Source organism: Corvus moneduloides, chromosome 10 (assembly GCF_009650955.1).
Source record: "Corvus moneduloides isolate bCorMon1 chromosome 10, bCorMon1.pri, whole genome shotgun sequence".
NCBI classification, from domain to species: Eukaryota; Metazoa; Chordata; class Aves; order Passeriformes; family Corvidae; genus Corvus; species Corvus moneduloides.
The window spans coordinates 12,877,683-12,895,899 of NC_045485.1; the positions used below are offsets into that span (position 1 = coordinate 12,877,683).

Below are 18,217 nucleotides of genomic sequence, written 5' to 3' on the forward strand. Positions count from 1 at the left end.
TTTCTTTTTTCATGTAATGTTGTGGAGTTGGTTTTTTTTAAACCTGTGTAACAGTGCATATCAAACACTGAACCAAAAATTAATGAGTCAGTAGATTTTTTTCAGAAATTAAAGACAAAGACAACTAGTTCTTGCTGTTCAAAGTATTTAGAGTTTCATTAGCAGATGTGCTACTAAAAATTGTAGTAGGTGTACTGTGAGGTTGGAGAGGAATGGCTTTGCTGTTCCCATAAATTCCTTATCTGATTCTTCTATCTGCTGTTTAATGACATCACTCTTTGAATATTATATCAAAAGCAGCACAGTAATTTCTCTTTTAGTTTTCTTTCCATGATTATATTTTGCAGGTTGGAGAATACACAACAATAATGGTCCCTACCTCTGGGTTTGTGTTTTTTCCCAAATAGGTGTGATCTGATATCCTCTCTTTACTCCAGCCAGGTGGATTTGTGGTAGTGTGTAATGACAGAAGTCCAGCATCTTTACCCATAAATCGGCCTGGAATACAGCCCACTGAAGCTAGAAAAACGTAACAGACTTGAGTGGCATTCAGGAGCTCTGAAGTGAACACAGCAGAGACCCAGCATGACTGAATTTTCAAAGCCCCACTGCAACGTAAAACTGCTGTAAAATAGCCAAAAACTTGTGTAAAATTCTTGGTAGTCTTCTGTGAATGCTATGCTGTTACTTTCGATGCAGAAATCCTACTTTTAATATCTGAGGATTCCTTCCCTTCTGTTTTGTTTTCTGGTTTGTTTTTTTTTTTTGACAGGTAGCCCTGAGGAGTCTCACTGGAGAACCTCATTAAGAAGAGTTTCAGTAGTAAAAAATAATGACATAAACCACATTATTTTCCTACTGAGGTCTTGAGAGAAAAATGCAGTGGAATGGGAATAGGTAGAATTTGCTTATCAAACCATTAAAGAGCACCATATAGTTGCAAATAAAGCATTAGGTAATTATTAGAAGTGTGGATTCAAGTTCCAGAGGATAAAAAACCCAACAAAAATCATGCCATAAAAATCTAACCATTTTACTATTTCTGTGAATTCCAGCTAGAAGAAAATGAATTGTGTTTGATTTTATAGATAATGTAAAAAAAATTACAGGGAGAGAAAAAATCATGTGGGACTAAAAAGTTGTACAATTAATTAAACTATTCTGTTCTAGGAAAGTATTATTTTTTTAACCTATGAGTAAAAAAACACTTTGTATTATTTTTCATTGAAATATTACAATAATCATTTTGAAGCTATTTGGTTCAGGAGGTATTCTGTAGTCTGGATTACTAAATGATAGAAGGTGTAATTGAGTGATTCAGCTGGCAGCTGGCTTGGTGGAATAAGAAATGTTAGTTTAGACTCCAGTTTATGGTTGGTTGTTTTCTTGTTTTACCCTCAGGAAGAAGCTTAAATGTTTAATTCTGTAGCTTTTCTAATTTTCTACGAAGTTCACAGTAAAGCATAAGGAAACTTTGCCTAGTTTATATTGGCATTTTTAATTAAATGTTTTGTTCTTGTTGTTGCAAACCAAAATTTAAACAAAAACTCAGCAGCAGGAGATTTTAACTGCACAACATTCCTTTTGAGCTGGAGACAAAAGCTCTCATTGGTGTCACTGGAGAAAGTTTATGTCTTTCTTTTTTATCTAAAGCCTGTTTTAATTTGTTGAGTTTTTCTAGCTGAGTTTGTGGTTTAGTCACTTAGCTGAGCCCCTGCAGTTGCTAATGATTAATCTTCACAAAATTGTTGTCTGGGAGAAGATGATTTATCTGTATTTTATAGGCTGGAACAAGGCACATCAGAAACAGTAAACATTTTTGGGGATCTGGTGCTGTGTTCAGTGTTTATGAACAACACTTCCTGTACCTGAGCCAAATGCCTGTGTCGTGAAAGTGTTTTTCTGTGTTGTTGTGCTATTAGTGCACTAACAGAAGGAATAAAATGAAACTTTAAATTCAGTGAACCAGATTGGTTTTGGACTGGCTTTGTGTAGTGCTCTGTTATACAAACTGTAGTGGAGTCTGATTTCAGGGCCCAGTTGCAGCAAAGCATCTCTAATGGCAGCATTGTGACCTGTTTTTCCAAAGCAATGAGGCCTTTCCATAACCTTTTTTATCTGTTCCTCTCTCTGTCTTGATTTGCACAAGCCAAACAACAATTCCACCAAACAGAAGAATAAGATGTTAGCTGAATGCCTTCATACATTTTTATGGGTGCCTGAGGGTCCCTGAAAATGCTATTTTTGCAGAATATGAACTTGAAAACAAAGCTGCAAACAGAGTGGGAGCATATCTTCCACTTCCTTTCACACCTGCACAAAGAGTCATTTCCACATGCCTATGGTCATTACATCTCCTCTATTTACATTTGATTGCATGTGAAGTGCACATTCAATAAAAAGCTGGCTAGACTGGATTTTGAAGCTGTCTTGAAGCTGCTTGTTATACCCATTTTTTTGGTGAATCCAGAACATAGAACATGTAGAATATCAACATCATGGAATTAAATTCTTGCTCTTTGTTTAACTTGGGACTCCTAAACATACACCTGCTTTACTAAAACCTTAGCTGTGAAAATTTGAACTAGGTGAAATAATTCAGGCAAACAAAGCCCAAGCCAGATACAATAATTTAGAAGCAATATACTTTTTCATGAGTATTCTAGGAGCTCAAGTGGGAAATACTGACTCATTCCGCAGAAACTTGAGCCCAATTCTTACCACTTTCCTAACCTAACTGTGCAGATTCACCAGTTCAGCTGCATTTCACATAGGCAGCTGAATGCATAGGCATTTCTTTGGGTTTGTATTTTTTTACTGAATGTGATATGAGCTGAGAGCTGATTGGTTTGAGCCTGGACTTCTACTGAATGTGAACCTTGCCCTCCAGGTTTTTTAATTCTTGATTTTCAAAAAGCTTCATCTTGGTCATGAACTCTGGGGTTTTAATACAAATTGTTTGCATCATTATTTCTAGAGGAATTATTCACTAGTTAAAAAGTAACAGAGGGGAAAGAAAAAACAACAATAAAAATGACAACCAAGCTTAAGGGATTTCAACAGAAAAGCAATAACCTGGATCCCTCTAGAGGCCGTTTGTGTAATATTTGGTAGGAAAAAAATCTGAACTTGTCTCCCAATTTGCTGTCTACAAACAAAGGAAGCTTATCTGTCTCATGTTGTTGCTTATTAACTTTCCAGTGCATTTCTGTCTGGTGGTGAAAGCTGCATAATTATTGTACTTTCTCTCCTTCAAACTAGTTCTTCCTTAGAACCGAGCAATGCAGCAGGAGTTTCTGCACGCACTGATTCAGAGTCTTAAATTAATTCCTAAAGGCATGTTTCCTTGAAAGCTGTTTTTAGAAAGCAAGTGTTTTATATCAGAAGCCACTTGAGGCACCAGAAAGTTAGGTTTCCACTTGTGGTAGTATTGCCAAGGAGTTAATTAAACAGGCCAAACAGGGATATGGCTACTTTCCCATTTGTGTGCATTGATTCTGATCTCAGGCATAGTGAGAATACTCCTTTGTGTGAAAAGCCAAATCTTAAATCCTGTAAGAGACAAGACAGACCATTATGATGGTGGAAACCTGCAGGCAATTACCCAAAGAGGAGGTGGTTTCCTTGGAAAAGAGCGGTGCTCAACACAGCACGGTAAGGAACAGAGCTTTCTGAACCCTTCCCATTGCTTCTGGTGTACAGTAATTTCTCCACATTAAATGCTTCCTGAGGCTGAGAGCACTGCTATTCCAGTGTCTCACTCAGGATAATCTCCTCATTGGGGGTGTGCGTGGACATAAAGGATAGAGATCCCACTGGTGTACCAGCAGTCTCTGTGACACAGCAGACTGTGAAAAAAGTGAGTGAAGTATTGGCAATGTGTCACAATCTGTCCTTCAGTGATTGATTGAAAAACCTCGCCACAAAAAAACCCCCCTCAAATCAATTTAGATGGATAATTGAAAAAAATCAGAATGTCTTCATAGTGATCTTGGTCAAATCCATCAAGGAAACCTTGCTGCCAAGGTTTTTGTATGTATTTTGTGTAATTTGAGTTGATGGTATGTAAATACTTTGCAATTAAAATGCCATTTATAATATTTTTGGTTCATCTCTGGTCCTTATTCTGTTTCTCCTGAACATTTGTTGTTCTTTTCTCCTTTCTAGAAAAGTGCTGTAGTCCTCTATCACTGTGTTATTCCATGGGATCCTACCAGCTATTTAAAAATCAATTTTAATTTTTTAATTAAATTAATATGAAGACTGGTATATCTATTATACTTCAGGCATGGAGAAAAATAGTTTTTGATCATTCATTTTGTGCAAAATATCCTTTTGTACACCATGAAATATAATTTTATCCACATGAGTGAAAGCTGATGAGGTGCTTTTGAAGAACTCTTGGCTAAAATTACCAGACATATTCAACTTTGCTGTAAAGGTGAAAAGAATAATGTTATAATGAAAGATAAAGATGTGGGAGAATACTCATAAAGGCTATTTACAAAAGAATTTATAGAGAGCACCATCTTTTTGTGCAGCATTATGTTGCCTAGGGAAAAAACTGTAACTTGTGTATATCAAGCACTACAATATAGCAAAACATAGGGAGATTATGCATAATCTGGATTAATGTTTTTACCACAAAATGTCAGCCTACCAGACTAGAATGATCTGGGGTTCACAGAAAGATCTGGTAGTGTCAAAATGTCTCTCCCTTACTTTTGTTCTGGAGCTCAGCCAAGAACTATTGATGGCATGGGAAAGACTCCAGTGGGTCTGGTCTCATTCTTCACTTCATTCTTCACTCTTTTCTCCACTTTGCCTAAGTACCACTTTACATTTTGCCCACGAATTCGTTCAAAGTTTCATTTCAGACCAGGAAGTATATTTGAAAGTATGTGAGCTGACACTGGGTACTCGTAAGCAATATAATTATTTTATTCTGGCTTGATCGGCTGGCCAGTTGATTTATGGCTGTTTACTACTGTTTTGGTTAATTAAGTCGGAAGCAATAACTCAGGGGCTGCATCGCCAGCAAGGGGAGCTCTTTGCTAGCCTAGGGAGGTGTGTCCTCACCAGGAGCCTTGCTCTAACCTAAACTGAAACTACTGGAGAGCTGGTATTCAGTTTTCTTTTGGCCCTTTTGCAACTTTTACATTGTGTTCCCGTACTGTTGGTTTGTAAAACAAGGGGATGATGGCTAAAAACAGGTCATTTATACATTATTTTATTTCCATGGAGATTTTATGGCTTTTTGATTTGACAGCCAGATACTGTATTTATTCCCTTCACCCCTTAAAACAAAGGGGAGATTTTAACCTTTCATTTTTAATTTATGTTTTTGTAATAAATATATCCTAGTAGTTTTAGTAAAATGGTACAGTTTGCCATACCAGGAATATGGGGGATGCAGGGGACAGTCTTTCTGTACTTTTCACACTATAGGCTCATTGCCCACAGATGAATGTTTATAGGAATATTTCCTTAGAGCAGGATGTCAACCCAATTTTTCCATGATCTACTTTGTGGTTTCATAAATGGTTTAAAGTGTAGGGCAGTGAAGAATCTTTTAGTGAGAACTAGTGTTCCAAGAAGCAACTTTATTTTAAATTCTCCTTCTTTTCTACTGCAAACTGTCTTGATTAGAAAGGATTTTAAACTAAAATATACAACTTTCCAGTCACGTAAAGGGAAGCACGGAGAAAATTTCATTCAAAGTGAGGTGTCAGGATTAGTTTTATAACTCAAATTCTCAAATGAATCCTGCATGAAATCCAGACTGAACATAGCATTTGCCTGCTAATGCTAGAGGTATTTTTCTTTATGTACTTTATTAGTGTTGAAGTCTCATTTATTTGTGCTGGCATGTGGTTTACTTGGTGTGTTACTCCATGTATGCTGGCAGTGTTTTATCCAAATCATTCTATACATCCATTGGTTGGTGTTAAGTTTACCAGCACTCTGAAGGTCTCTCATTTTGTGCATAACTTATGCTCTGTAGTGCTTGTGCTTGTTCCCTCAGAGCCCACCAGTGGTCTTACTCCCCCATGGTAAGAATGCTATTGCCATACTTAGAGAAAAGCAAGTCTATTTTGGCAGGGAAAATATATTAATTTAGGTGTGTAATTCTAATTTAGTAAGACAGAGGAAAATGCATCCTCTCCTCACACGTCCTTGTGTACTCAGCAGGGAACCTGTTCTTTCCTCCTGCTGTGCCGAGGATGAGTAGAGCAGGGAGAATTCACCACTCCTTGGAGATGGCTCCTTCTCACTCCATGGCTTCAAACTAAAACTGGAGGGGAAGGGAGATTGGATTTCTGAAAAAGTTTAAAAGAGTTTCCTTTTCTCAGTGCTTCTGAGGAACAGCAATCAGTAAATTAACAGTGTTAGTCACGTCAGTAACAAAAAAGTCCAAGAAAGTAGAGTTTACATCCCCAGAGTATGGGTGGAGGCACAAACTGTGGGATGGGCTAAGTGAATTCCCACCTGGTGAAGTTGGAAATTGTGTCCAGCTCTCTTGTACTCAAATCCTACTCCATGAGGCCTCTCACTTTTGCTCCTTTTGAAAATAGTCATTTTATGAGCCATCAGTACCTTTTCTCTGCTTTCATTGCCATGACTGAGTTCCCTGGAAATGCTTTGTAGCCTTCCATGCCTGGCCAGCTCTTTACAGCCCTGGACATATTCAAGCAGAGCTTTGAAGGAGATCTGCTTAGACAAATCGTGTGAACTCTGGAAACAACAGAAATATCTTCCAGCTTGGCTCCCCTGTCCCTGAAATCTCTTGGGGCTTCTTACCTAGAGCTGGCTCAGCAGCTTTTGAACAAAGATGCTGCTCCCTCTCTTCTTCCTGACCCATTCCATTCTGGAAGGAATTAGGAAAAAAAAGGAATTTAAAAAAGCATGTAATCATAAAATGCCAATATTAAATAGCCACAATCCTTCCCTTGCAGAGGTCATTTCTCGAGTGGGAAGGTAGAGAAAAACACTGTATATAAGGAAAAAAATGCTCGCTAAACAAGCACTGAGAAGAGATCTCTGTAACTAAGTATGAAATGAAGGAGAAACAGTCTTCATAAGATGAGAGAGTGGCTCATTCCAGCTCTCCACAGTACTCTCACTCCCTGTAACCTGTTGTGTTTCCCAACCATCTCAGAAACCAAAGCTCCTCTGTGCTTTCCCTGAGGTCTTCAGGGGACTGATTGTTTTTCAGAGTACAAAGACCTACTCATTTAGCTTTCAGGGGCTGTCAGTGGTGCTGTGAAGCCACTCATATATTCACAAAAGAACACTTATAGATCTCTGTGGGATCACCTTGTTTTACTACTGCTATAGCACAGTGAGGCTGCACCTCAGATCACTCCCAGGCAAACCTGGCTTTTGTCCTTCATAAAAGTCAGGTCTCCCATAAACCACAACTCAGTTTAGAAACATACTGAGGGACTGTGTCCTGTTACAAAGCAAGGAAGGGAGAGAATAGTTTCACTCAATCAGAACAAAACAAACAAAAAACCCTTCTCTGAACACCCAGTGCAATAAGCCTCAAGGCTTCAGTTACTTGTGCTCCTCTCAATTGTGCGTGACTTTGTTAGAGGATTCATTAGTTAAGGCTAATGAGTGCTTGCCTACACACTCTCATCTCCATAACTAACACACCAGCACTTGTCTCAGAGCATTACAGTGACATTATATCAGCTGAAAGAGCCAACTGTGATTTATTAGACTGCAAAACAAAAAAATGTAATATTATTTAGTCTGGATATGGGGAGGTGAAAAAATGTTGGACTCTGATCTCATGTATTTCCTTAGGAAAGGATACAGTTTTTCTGCCCAAATCAAGGCCTCTGTATACTCTTTGCTTTATCTTTATATTCAAAAGTACCATGCAGAGCAGGCTGGATTTTATGGCTCTATGCTAACATTCTCTGTCAATTTACATGAGCATTGAAGGCGGTGTCAAAACTCTTGAAACTCAAGCTAAGGAGCAACTGACAAACTCATACCCGTACGTTCTAATATGGAGAGGTGTAACATTAACTCCAGTGGAAGAGTGCAGGGACTGTAAACTGAAGAAGTGCTTAAATGCTCTGATGCCTCCCTCTGCCCTGTTTTACATCAAACTAGTACAGTTGAATTGAATGGGAAAGACAGAGCAATGTAGACATAATTCATGGCCAGACAGTGCAAATTTAACTAAGACAACCTCCCCTTTGAACTGAGTCAGTGTTGGCAGCTTAAATTAAGTCAGGGATTATTTTGTAGCTTCGTGTTTGTGTGCTGCAATCAGACCTGGAGAATGTCCCTCAAAAGAGATACTGGAATGACTGGAGCCACTTTGAGTTACTGGTGTTGCAGGAGAGGCAGTGAGTGCTGTGGTGCAGAAAGTACTGGGTGGGTAATCAGGTGCAGAGAAGGGACTGATGCTGAAAGCCCCAGCTGGTATCAGCATTCAAAAGGCCTGCTGATACCCAGCTCCCAGTGGGAAGCTTCCCATTCCACAGGGCAAAGATATACTTCAAGAAATGTTTAATGGAACAGAGAAACAAAAGTAATTAATTATTTTGTCACTGCTCTCATGTTGTTCTGTAAACAACGGACAAGTTGATTAAATACATTATTTTGGTAAGTATTTTGATGTTTAATCATTAGTTTTGCAGGTTAGGCTGTTAGATAGGTGTAGTCTCTAGATGTGCTGCAATTGTTATCAAATAGAGAAATATTAATTCCCAAGTAAGACTTCTTTGGGCCATACAAACCACAGAAGTAAATGTTATTGTGGTCAAATTTGGATGTGTTTTCAATGATTTTCATGTAGGGGCTTTGGGCAGGGGTTTATTTCAGAATCCTTTGTGAAAATAAAAAAGCAAACTCAAGAAAGTAACAGGTTATATGAAAGTTCAATCACAAGGAAATAGTTAAAAGAGTTAAAGAGTTCCTTTAAGCTCTCTAAGATTATAGTGGAGTTATAAAGAGGAGGACCGGACTGACCTCAAATAGAGTAAGGTAAAACTCTTCAAGAACAACTCTCTTCAGAAAACTGAGCATGCACATATGGAGACTTCTGCTGTTTCTTTAAACATTGGTGGTTATGGAAAAAACCACATTCATAAATAGACAGTGTGAGATCTACTGATAAATTCAACAAAAGCAATGTTATACCTATTGCAGAGAACAAGCCTGACACTTTAATGAATGCCCAGAGCAGTAGATTGAAGAGAACAGGTAGATAGTTACATCCATTGCCTGCTGTCTTCCTTCTCCCCTGTCTTTTAGAGCAGTCAGAGTTGGAATAAAAGGGGAGAGATTTTCTTCTTTTGGAAAGGACTGAAAAAATAACTCTTTTTCCTTTATGAAAATTAGAAATACCATATCTTTTATTATTATTTTCATCCATTTTTATTTCCATCTCTAGTGCAATACTTCGAGAATAGTTGGAATAAGTAGAGTAAAATTTTAAGCAAAAGAAAAGGTCATTCTGTAGAAACAAATATGAAAAATAGGTCAGTAAGCTGTATCATAAACCATTCTTTATGCTCCTCTGGTAGTGATAAAGTTATTCAAGACCCAGAAAGTGTCCCAAAGGTTATCCCTTTGGAAAAAAACACACCAACACTGGATAAATATTGTTCTACTGCATTGTGTGTAAACCAGAGTTCTTAAAAAATAGTGGAGCACAGAAAGGAGGAGAGTGGGAACCTTCAAAGCATTCAGGATGAAACTGGCCCTACAGGCCCCAGGGCCATCTGTGGATGGCTGTGGCAGAGCTGCCTGTGCAGCCCTGTGCAGGAGCTCCAACCCTGCTGCCTCCCTGCTGGGGCCAGGGGAACTCAGTCCTGCAGCCTTGGTGAACCACCTCTGCCAGCAGCTACTTGCTGCTTACAGACAAACTTCCTTGGGCACGTTGATATTTGGATTAAAGCTTTTTGCCCCTCTCAGTCTGCAGAGCTGCAAGGAATTCACAGTGAAGATTCTAAATTACATAAAACAATGAACAAAAAATCCATCCTCTTAAGAAGTTTTTGTGTCTCTCTAGGGTGCTGAGGTTGCCAGGCTGGTTGTGTAGTAGAGCAGAGAGCAGGGGAACACTGGTCCTCTGGTTTTGGGCAGGTGGTCTGCAAAATTTCTCTGACTGCATTTTCTGCCTTTCAAAACAGGTCTTGTTTAAAGTTAGTAGCTTTTTGTAGTACATGTGTCTGTGCCTTTCTTAATGTGAGCTATAGAAATTTCAGTCTTTATAGACTTGGGCTGCAATCCTGCTTAGTTAGAAATCCATGTCTCTTTTGCATTTTGTTTGCTTCTGTACTCCATTGGGAAGTTAGAGGGCATCATGTCTGAAGAGATTTGGCCTCTCAGGAGAAATGCAACCCAACTTTTGGTAAGACTGAAAATTGTAGCCAGTCACTAGTAAGGTAAGGACAGCTGTTAATGCGCTGTTGGTTGAACTTTATAGTACACCTGCAAGAGACCAAGGAAAACCAAGTTTTCATGTCTGCTGCACAACAGTTACTGCTCTGAATGGTATGCCATGTATCCAGAAATATGCATAACACTGCTTGGGGAAGTGTCACTGAGTGAGATGGAAGGGCTAAAAATCCATTAATGCCCTAGTAAATCTACTCTGAAGGCAGTAAGGGCTAATCTGATCTATTGAAGTCTACAATACTTCCCTGGGCAGATGATTTACAGTGCCTTCAAGTGCCAGTGCAGATCATCGCTGCTGCTGGGGGTGTCATGGGGCACAGCCTCGGTTGCTCAGTTTGCAGAGCAGTGGCACAATTGAATTCTTGGTTTCAGTCACAGGCAGAGGTTTTTCATTTGCAATGTACTTATTTTCTTTTCTAAACTTTAATAACATGAGTTAATCATCCAAGTCAGATTTCTGCCTGCTCTGTTCAAGAAGGACGAAAGGCGGTTGATGCTGTGAAGTCTGAGCTGTAATCTAAACAGTGCTCAGTTTCAAGCATCAGAATAAATATCTCTGTGCATCTGAGCTTAACCCACGATCCTTTTCCTCCTGACACTCAGTGTCAAATCCATCGTCTTTCCCACATTGTTCAGGAAGCCTTTGAATGGCATATTGCAAAGCACAATGGTATCATAACTGTGTGTGAAACCAGTCACAGATGGCTGTCACCTGGATAGAGACCTGTTCACTTTCAAAAACAGAATAATTGCAGATGGTAAATGTCCTGTGCTGATTACAGCTTTGGGCCCTGGGCCTGATGGTGCAGGGCAAGAATCTGGCACTGCCACTAACGAGAACAGGGAACAAGGATGGCTCTGGGGACCTCCCTGCTCACCCAGACACTCAGCTCCCCTGGCATTGGCTCAGCCCAAAGCTAAAGTCCCTGCTGAACAAGTCAACTTCTGCTATGAGCAAGATAAAAGACATAGAAGAAAAATGCTGTGACTCACTCTGGGCTCAGGGTCCTGATATGCCTTGGTATTGTCACTGCTCTTTCAAAATTCAGGTCTTATTTTTCAGACTACATTAGAAGCTGTGTGATGCTTTGGCACTCTCACTGCTGAGCAAAGGTTATTGCATCCAGTGTTAAATCAAGGGGTGCATTATACTGGAAAAATATTATTTTGCGTAAATAACCTTTTTGAACCATTCCATGTCAGTCTCCAGTCTGTTTCTGGGACAGAAACATGCCATGTTCCTCCTCATGGAAAAATCACATAAATAATAAAGAAAAACTGGGAACAAGATTACTCAGGAGTCAGATTTCTGATTCTGAGGCCTTTACCCAGCCATGGGGAAAATTGCTGTTCTTCGTTCAGCGTCATGTAAAATAAGAGTTTGTTTACAGATAAAAAAATAGCGAAAGAATGCAGTGGAATGAGTATAAAACTCCACATACTGACTCTGCTTACTCAGAGAGAGTAGGTAGTCTTGTATAGATTTGAAGTTCTTTTATGTTTGTTTTGTTATTCAGTAGGGACAATATTTTTTTCCTTGTTTTGTTGTTTTAAGGTGAGAACTCTTCCATAGCCTTTCATGCTTGGTGCATCTTAAAGAAAGATGGAATTTTATGTGGTATACATTTTTTCTCACTATTTCGTCTTGGCTAACCTTTTTAATAAAGTCTCTGTCCAAGAGCCACTGGCTCTTGTGCTGATGGCTGAAGCTGCTGTGCCAGTGGATATCCCAATGACACATGCATATCATATTCTGGTTTAAACCTCTGAATACATGAGCTTCTTTTTGCCCCCTCCAAAGGGGTGTAGTTGGCCCGTGACAGTTCTGTCCTGCAGCTACTATTGCTGCCAGTTTCTCATACAGTGAAGTATAGGATTCCAGTGGTGCTGTAAAGTTCATCACTTCTGAAAAGCATTTCTGCACATGCAGGACTGTAAAGTGAAACTTGCCAGGCGGTTTCTGTGCTCAAGCACATCTGCTTTGCCTCTCACACCTTCTTCTAATTGTAAATACTGTTGGTCCTGGGCTTCAGTCTCCCTCTTACTTTCCCCACTGAATAATGTGTGAAATTTCTGTAGTCTGCTCTGAAATTACACCTAGTTACTGTGACCTGTAGAGAGGCAGAGAGGAATTTCACACTCTTTGGTATGGTCTGTGATCACAGGTAAGAAAATATTACGCAACCAAACACACTATCTCTTCTTTATTGGATGATTCACCTTGGTTTATATAAAAAAACATATTTTACAACATAAAACTTGCCGGAAAAAATTAAATGGAAGTAGTTAATTTTTAGGCCTATTTAAGATTTTGAAAATCTCAAGGCAGTTTTGTTTAAAATGGCAAAATATTTTGAATATGCTGTTTTACAAGTACCATAGGTCCTTGGAAATATCCTTTCATGGAATGTGGCCTTCTAAATGTTTAATTTAACAGCTGATAATAGGATTCAGGCTCTTCAGGCTGAGAGATTTCAGAAGTTTATTCAGCTTGTTTATCTAGATGGAGCAGGGCCAAAGAATGTAATTGAATAAACAATGGTTTAATTAATTTTTCAGTCTTGCAATAGAGCGCATTTGTACCTGTGAGTGATAGCCTCTTCGGCAGATGTTGGTTTCAGATCATAAAGCAATGTTCCACCAAGGAGACCAAAAATGGTTTTCCAGTCCCCATCTGTGTTTCACTTCTGAAGAAAGTAGTAGAAACTTTCTATATTTTGTTATACATGACATAGAAATGCTGGTTTGAAAGTAGTTTGTCTGTCACTTTGACATGAACCCTTTCCTGGGGGAGGGCAGCCTGGGTGTCCACACCAGGTTTGCACAGCACTTCCAGCAGCTCCCAAGGAATATGGGCTTACTGGCAGCTCAGGCTGGTACAGGATTGCCTGGGAGTGTGTGTGGACACTGACAGGCTCTGGCTGGGTTGGCAGGGTCACATGAAGTGCCACAGAAGCACGGCCTTTGTTTCCTTCCTCCCTTCTGAATGCAGGGCTGGGAATAAGAGAGAAGTCTGAGCAAGCAGAGTTTGGCCATTCCTACTTCTAATATGTAGTTTCCAGCTTCGGGGTTGTACTTTTGGCTTGGTGTTTTTACTTGTTTGTTTTGACTCTTTCTACTGAAGCAAACAGAGCATTTGTAAAGTGCAGACACATTTTGAAAAACCACAATAAAACGAAAGAAAATCACAATAATTAGACTGAGTAAAGGTCAAAGATAGAGTTGGTTAAAGTCATCACTCAGACTTGCTCTGTAGTTTTCCTGCACTGCATCCCAGCTCCTCAGCCTTTTGCTGGGCACTGCCAGTCCTGTTTGCTTGATTGTCTTCATGTCTTCATCTTTTTTTAGAAGCTCTGAGCCCACAGCTGCATGAAGAAAGAATACACAGACAAACATTAAGATTTCTTATTAAACACAACATTGCTTTTGAACCTCAGCTAGGCTGAAGGAATCAGACTGAGAACTTAAAACATCCAGTTTTTCTCAGATTTGTCTTACAGTGCCATTTTTAGGATCCTGATATTTTAACATTTTTAATTAGTTCTTTGACAGTGATTTCAGGAAGAAAGGCAAGGATGAAATTATTGAGAAACTGCATTTGCTGACACAGGTGGTATGACCGGAGGATCATAGAGGTGATTGGCTGCTAGTATGAAAAGGTCTCATTAGGAATATTTTATGTGTTTATAACAATGTGTTTACATTGCCCTTTCTGTTTTTCAGCTCCATTGATACTGAAATACAGTGGAGATCTAACTGCAAGGAGAGTTTGGATGGCTGTTTATCAAAATAAGAAAAGCACCAGCAAATTTTTTCATTCTGATCAGACCAAGCATATGTGAGAAAGTTGATTACATCATCTGATAGCATCTGTAGATCATGTGGATTGAAAAAAAGCAGCTCAGGATCTTTTCCAAGGAATTAGAATAATAATGGGTGTAGAAAGTCCTAAGCAGGTTTGTCTCCAAGAAAGGTGTTTCCAGGCCTGCACCACTCTGAAAAATAATCAACTAATACAGCAACTAATCACTCTCTTAGTAAGCTCTGCACAAGAGAAAAGTAACAGAGAAAACCTCTCATCTTCCTCCAGAGACAGAAAGTTTGGGAAAGAGAAAGTGTAAGGAGACAACCATTGATGTGCAACAGCAGCCAGAAGCTGGGAAATTGTGGAAAAATTGGCTCAAAGCATAAAATTCAAACTGAAAACTCATCAAGCAAGATGTTAAAAGTGAAAAATAGACCCCACCTACCCCATGGCTGATACAGAACTGGGAGCGGCAGTTATTGAAGTGTTGGCTGGCTCTCTGGTGGGAAGGCTGGGTCCTCTCCACCCTGTATTCACTGAAAAAACCTCTGGTGTTTGCTGGAATGTCCTTTGTGCTAATAGAGTTGTCTCTGGCCTGGTTGTCTCTGTAGTAGGAAGTTTCTTCTTAAAAAGAAAAAAATGCAAAACCAAGAAACAACAAAACCAACAACTAAAACCCACAATAACAGGATTTAGAAACAAAACCAAAAAAGTTTATAGTACCAGACTGGCTGTTGACCTTTTCTGTATGCAGATTGTTGTTATTTATTTTTGAAATATGGCACTAAGCTCTGGATTTATTCATGAATGTTCTGAGAAATTTACTTTCCTTTTATTACTGGACAGAAGAACCCACAACTCTGTGGTTTTTTCTTTCACTTTCTGCCTTATTTTTAATTATTTTTTTTTTTTTTTTTTTTTTTTGCCTAGTCCCTCTGCATTATATTTCTTGGCTTTTTACAGAAGTACAATTTCTGTGCTCCAAACTTTTCCCACATAATATAACTAAATCCATATGTCCAGTTCATACAATTGAACACGAATCTCTGGCAGAAGCTCTCTTGAAATCTGGCTACCACTTTGGCATTTTTCATGAGATTTTTACCCATGCAGCTCTGTTCAGCAATTGGAAATGAAAGCACCTTCTTTGCTACTGTAGACCTTAAATAATTTTTTTTAAGACTTGATTCCCAGTTTTTGCATCCAAAGCAGAGTGACCTAAAAATTAGCTGTTTGGTTTTCCTAGTCCTTCTTGTTTTTCAAAGACATGATAAAAATTTAAAGACATTTCTTTAAAAAGGTATGGAAACTCCTGCCTTTTGCCTGATGTTCCTCTGTCCTAATCCAATTTCTTCGAAAGACAGGTTGGATCAGCAGCTTGTATTTGGTTGCAGATATTGGTCTGACTCTTGTCTGCTAGGCTGCATGAGAGCTGAAGAAGTGGAAGCAGTGGGTTGTGGGTTGTGTTTTTCCACCACATTTCAAAGCAACACATCTTCTCCATCAAAATTAGCTGTGCCAGTTTTCTGCATTTGATTTAGACAGGAAAAGTCACAACAGTATTCAAGCTTCTGCAACAGTCAAAGCTTTTTCAGTTGCCTTATCTGAATGCTGCCATTTTGTTTTATATGCCTGTGAAATTAAGTTCGGTTTTCATGAGTCCTTGTTTTGTGACCAAACTCTGTAAATGAAAAAGATTAAACACTAAAAGACATGTGCACAATGTGCTTCTACTGCAATGAGCCCCCCCAAAAATATCAAGCTGTTAAAAATGTCTGAGCTAGCAAAAGGAGTTGTAAGGAAGTATGAGTGTTTCCAAAGATATTTGGAGAGAATATGTGTTTATATAGTTAATCTATTTCAAATAAAGGCAATTTATCTTGTCTGAAGATTCACAAGGTCAGTAATGGAATTGAATTAGAAAAACAAGAACAGGATGCTCAAAAACTGTTACATGTTTAAAAACAACGCTGGACACTTTCTATTTTAGAACAAGATTTAATTGCTTTCTGTAAAATGCACTGGCAGGACAGCCATTTTCTCACTGGCAGGTAACAGCAGTTCCAAAAAAAGTGCTTTCTCCTATGTAGCTGTAGGAAGCGTTGCTGCCTAGAAACTAGCATGGTCATTAATCAAAACAAAAAGAACAAACTGTTATATAAAGCAATAATTTTACTAGGCAAGTACTTCAAGTGGGCTTAAAATAGATGGTCAGAACATATTACCCAGTTCTTGGTTTATTGTCTCCATAAAAACTTGGAAGGATACATGTCTACTCCAGTAATATTTTTTTTCCAGGCTCAAATATAATCTACTTCTGCAAGTGGTTTGGGGGGTTTTTTTGGTGGATTTGTTGGTTTGTTTGTTGGGTGATTGGTTGGTTGATTTGTTGGGTTGTTTTTTAATCTTTCTGGTTCTTGCAGCATTTTTTTCCTTATTGGTAAAAATTGGCTTCTTGCTGTGGGGGTTCAAGCACACACATTGTCCTCCTTGATTGTGCTGTATCTGAAAAGGAGTAAACACCAGCAAAGTTTCACTGGGGGTGTTGTTATCAATAGGTACCATGGAAATGTTTAAGATAATCTGAAGTAGTCTAAGCATAAGTAACAGGATGAAAGCAAGCAAAAGGAAATTTATGCTGGTCCTTAGGGGAAAACACTCTTCATATTGCATCCTGTTAAATTACATAAAAGGTCACTAGGAAACAGGTAGGTTCTTGGAGTCACTGTCAACTGAAATTTGAGATTCACTTGCAGGAAGTTGTTTTCTCAGGAGAAGGGATTTTTCTGATCTAAGATTAACCTCAACATTTATTGCAAATGTTCTGATTCCATGGTCCTTGCTGAGCACTGGTCACTTTCTCAGTCTGAGTGTCCAAGTGCCTGGCTTGTCTCTTTTCAAGTCAGCACTGAGAATCCCTGTTCACTGGTGACAATACCACTCGTCTGGAAAATATTAATTGAGCACAGAGACATTTCGGAGACTAAGGCACTACTGTGTTGTCTCAGCAAGTATACAAATTATACAGATCTTTCTTAAGCAGAGGCCTGTAATTGGAGTTCAAGCAGCCAATTTTCTCCTACCTCACAGTAAGTGGGGAAGAGGAAATAATTTAGTTAGAAACCTGAGTTTAAATGAGAACTTATTTGGTTAGAAATAATTCAACTATTTATTTTGGTGGCTTTACTCCATTTCGCAGAGGCTGTACCAAAAAAAAAGAAAAAAAGGAGTAATAAGAAATTAATTAATGGAAAAATAAAGTGAAATTCAGATATGGTGTTGTAAAATATTTAATATTAATATACTAAATTTATCCTACATGGACTACTTATTCATTCCAGTAAGCTGCTTCTTCCATCCAATAAGGTAAAAAATGCTTCAAGTATGCTCCATGTGATACTTTCCAATTCGTATTTGTCTGGGCCATAAATAGTGCTATATCAAGTTGTTACTTAAAGCAGATATATTTTTATGTAATAAAATTAGACTTGGTTGAAACTGATGGGTAGAAAAACTGCCTCCACCTGTCCCTCTTTGCTGTCATCTTTGTTCAGCATTTGGAAACCAACAACCTCTAAGAGTGTCTTAGAAATCCCCCTGTGATACATAGGAAGCAGCCAAGTGTCACTACTGGTCTCTGGCCTGTAAAGCTGCTCAAACCCCACAGATGTGATTTAAACAGCTCAGAACTTGCTTTTACACAAAACTTGTTGTAAGGAAGCCAAATTGCCCTTTCCTGAAGCCTTGAATTCATAAAAGACACAATTGGTATAAAGCCACCATGTCTTCTTAATAATTGTTCAGCCTTAGGCTAAATACAGCTCACCATGGCCAAGCTCTCTGCTGTATCTAAAAAATGCTATAATTAATAATTTGAAGTATTTTCTGAATACTTTTTAATATTATTTTATATTATTTTATTATTATATTATTTTCCTGTATATCAAAAAAATTTTATTTTTAGCTTAAAACCTGCTAAAAAATACC

The 18,217-nt window shown here is 38.6% G+C and overlaps 1 long non-coding RNA gene across 2 annotated transcripts in view; it reads left to right on the forward strand.

Moving 5' to 3' along the window:
* The window catches only part of LOC116448550, a 436,138-nt gene extending 418,406 nt beyond the window's left edge, over positions 1–17,732 (forward strand). The window contains exon 8 of one of the 2 annotated variants that reach the window (XR_004242002.1): positions 14,149–17,732. This is a non-coding gene — a long non-coding RNA (uncharacterized LOC116448550). Of the gene's footprint in view, positions 1–437; positions 1,966–14,148 lie in introns of those variants that run through there. The other variant, XR_004242006.1, reaches the window with a different exon arrangement.
* The last annotated feature ends 485 nt before the right edge of the window (positions 17,733–18,217 follow it).